The sequence below is a fragment of the Megascapheus bottae genome, chromosome 6 (genome assembly GCF_031878675.1).
Source record: "Megascapheus bottae isolate mThoBot1 chromosome 6, mThoBot2.hap1, whole genome shotgun sequence".
Classification (NCBI taxonomy): Eukaryota; Metazoa; Chordata; class Mammalia; order Rodentia; family Geomyidae; genus Megascapheus; species Megascapheus bottae.
This window is the reverse complement of record NC_143514.1, coordinates 8061692-8065215: the sequence shown is the minus strand read 5'-3', so window position 1 is coordinate 8065215 and position 3524 is coordinate 8061692. Positions and strand designations below refer to the sequence as shown.

Sequence of the window (3524 nt, the reverse complement as noted above, 5' to 3'; positions counted from 1 at the left end):
GAGAACTTTCTGCCTCCACATCACACATGCTAGGATTACAGGTGGGAAGCGACATGCCTGGTCCACCTCAACCTTTTGTAAAGTCCTTATTTGTCAAAGTGCAAAAGTGAACCTCCTGTAGTAGACTTGAGCATTCATTTTAAATACTTACTGGTTTATTTAAAGTCCACCAAAGTAGAACCTGCTGCTGCTGCTGCTGCCAGTAGGATGACAAGCAGGAGGGCTTTGCTGCACAGGTGAGGTGGATGAGGTGGGATTTTTTTTCAAGATTAGACCATGGGCCACTATGTATCCAGCTTAGATCTCACCTGAGCCACACACCTTTGTGTGGTTGAATTTCCACACACGGTGGGTGGATGGGTATGAAGAAGGCAACAGACATGGCGAATAGGAATGGCCTGCTTAGGGGTCCGTGGTTAGGGTGTGGATACGTGGCTACCTTGGCAAACAAGGTTTGATAGTGAAACTGGACAAATCACAGAGAATATGATAGAATTTCCAGGCTAGGTGTAGGTGGGAGAAATAGGCAGCTCTTTAATGGGTAGGTTTAAAGCAGGAATTGGCACAACCCAGCAGTATTTTTTTCACAGGTTGCTCTTGGCGTAAGCTATGAGCTTTGGGAAGAACGCTTTCTCACTGCAGGGTGGTCAACTGTCACAAAGATTGGGGTGGGGGGGGGTCCGGGGAAGGGAGGCAGAAGGACAGAGGGACTCTATACTTTCTGCTCAGCTTTGCTATGAGCACAGGACCTCAAGCTTGCTAGGTAGACGCTCTACCTCTTAACCCATTCTCCTTGCAATGCTTGCTTTTGTTATTTTGGGGACAGGTTCTCACGTTTCCCCTTGGGCCAGCTTGGATTATGATCCTCCTGTTTACACTTCTTAGCCAGGGTAAGGGATGTGCACCAGCTGTTGCTTGAGATGGCCTCTCAACAACTTTGGTTTTACCTAGGGTTGTGTTGAATCTCACTTCTCCTGACTTCGGCCTCTCATAGCAGGGATTACTGCTGTGAGCTGCTCTGCTGACTATAAAAAAGAAAAAGAAAAAGAAAAACTGATTCATCTGGCAGCTGGGTACAAAATGGAGAGGGATGAGAGAAATAAGCTACAACTATAAGGTTAATTACACTTGGGAGGGTTCTGTCAATGAAGAAAAGGATCCTGGAGCTTGTGATTTTTTTCAGCTAAGGGACAAATCCATCTCTCAAAAAAGAGAGCAAGTCTAAAATCAAGGAACTCAGCCAAGAAGCAATTGCAAACTCTCAGACCCAAGATGAGAAGAACCTGGAACCAAGTATCAGCAAAGAAAATAGCCATCAGAAGACAACAAAGAAAATAGCCATCAGAAGATGAGTCTGGGCACTGAGAGGAAGGAAATCCCTTGGTATTTGATGATTAATGGGAGGGGAGGGGAGAGAGGGCAGGGACCGTGGAGATGACCCGAGTTTGGCCATCTGGGTGGTAATTACACTATTGCCAGAAATAGAGAACTCAAGACAACTAATTTCAGGGAAGGAGCAGTGGACAGGCTTGCCTTTGGGCCGCTGGCCACACCCCTTCAAGCGGGTGTCAGTCCTGTGGTCTGCATTTCCCCAGAGCCAGGCACAGTGCAGGTCTGCCCCTACATCCTGATGGGTGTGAGTGGGTTTTCAAACCAGAATACTGATTCCGAAGAGTGCAGCATCCTCCGTAGAGGATGTTTTCACTCCTGGGACATTGTCGATTCCATTTTCCTATTGGCCCTCAGACATCTGAGCCCCAAGAGCCTAGAATAAAGACAGGATGCAGCCGTGGCTGCTCACCTTTTCCGGGAGTGGCCCAGAGGATGTTTACAGGAAAGATTCCTTTCTGCTCTTTGACTTGTAGGTCATTCCGACTAGAAATAGGAACCCCAATGCAAAAGTTCTAGGAGGTCAACTCAGATACAAAGAGAAGATAAAAGTCGAGTGGAACTTCCCAAGAGACAACGGCACTAAACTGGAAGGCCATGAGGAGACTGCCTGACATAGAATCACACCTTTGCTCCTCTCTTTCTCTCCCTTTGCCTTCCCTCCTCCTTCCTAAACTGCCTTCTAACTACTAAGCAAAAAAAAACTAAATGGGGGTTGGGACCCCCAAAATAAAAAGGCTTTATAATAAATGTCTTCCTAGAATCATAGGTTATTTTCAAAGACCAGCCACTATCATCGTTTCTATTACAGTTACCTCCAGTGAAATGATAGTATTTACCAAGCCCATACCTAATTGGGCATGCCCTGGTGCTGGGTTGGGCTGGCCCCAGGGTTCAGAGAAGTTGAAGAGTGGGGCTCAAAGGCCCCGGTGCAAATCCTTGAGTTTCTTTCCTCCTAGGGTAGCCAAGGCCAATGACTGGGTTTCTTCATGACAGGCAAAGGTCAGGGCCACCACTGTGGGCTCAGGGACACAGCATGGGAAGGGACCTGCAGAGTATGTAGAAAGGCAGTAAGTACAAGGCAGATCCAAGTTTTGTGTGACCTGGAGGCTGTGCATTTTTATAAGTCCTCTTTAATTAAAAAACATAACCTTACTTTTGAGCCTGGATTAGGCTTAATAGTAGAGTGCTTGCCTAGCATGCGCAAAGACCCGGGTTTGGTTCCTCACTACCACATACAGAGAAAGATCTGGAAGTGGTGCTGGGACAACACTGTGGTAGAGCTCTAGCCTTGAGAAAGCTCAAGGGCAGTGGTCAGGCCCTGAGTTCAAGTCAGGACTGGCAAAATAATAATAATAATAATGATAATAATCTTATGTCAGTTGTTATCTTTGTGCCCAACATGGGGCTTGAACTTAGGCCCTGAGCTTTTCCACTTAAGGCTGGCTCTCTACCACTTGAACCATAGCTCTACTTGCAGTATTTTGTAGGCTAATTAGAGATAAGAGTCTATGAACTTTCCTGTCTTGGAGTAGGGGAGAGAGGGAGAGAAGGAGAGGGAAAGGGAGTTTCGAATTGCTATCTTCAGATCTCAGCCTCCTGAGTAGCTAGAATTACATTGCAAGCCACTGGCTCCCAGATTACATTTGTAAATTTTATGTGAACCCTGTAAACTCATTGCTAAGACCCTTCTTAGGCTCTGAGAAATTTGTTAAAGTGAAAGGTTTTAAACCTTAAAAGTTCATCAGTTCCAAGGTAAACCCATCTCTAAATGAATGATCAACATAAGATTACCTTTTGTTTTTATTTATTGGAAAATGTGTATGGTACCCTTACCATGTGCCAGGCAGTGAGTTCTCAGCTAGGTGTGAATATGGTTCACATCTGGAAATTCTGTGCCCTAGCTAAAGAAAAGGTCATTAACCACCAAAGCAAGCTAAACTCCTTATCTAAAGAATGTGGTTTGATTTGATTAAACATCCCAAAGAGAATAAGCAGAATTCTTTCATAGAAACACTGTGCTAGTTGGACCTATGAGCAATTAGTGGATATTCTTTTATTTGATTTTTAATTTTACAAAATTACACATAACATAAAATCCTCTATCTCAGCCATTTCAAGAGAGCAGTTCAGGG

General features: G+C 44.9%; 1 long non-coding RNA gene across 2 annotated transcripts; it reads left to right on the top strand.

The window, feature by feature from the left end:
* Positions 1–204: 204 nt before the first annotated feature.
* On the top strand, positions 205–2077 carry LOC150061346 (uncharacterized). Of its 2 annotated transcripts, none has more exons than XR_016535810.1 (4): positions 205–236; positions 827–890; positions 998–1383; positions 1866–2077. It is a non-coding gene; the product is annotated as an uncharacterized LOC150061346 (long non-coding RNA). The 2 variants fall into 2 exon arrangements; XR_016535809.1 differs by having other exon boundaries at positions 995–1383.
* Positions 2078–3524: the final 1447 nt, after the last annotated feature.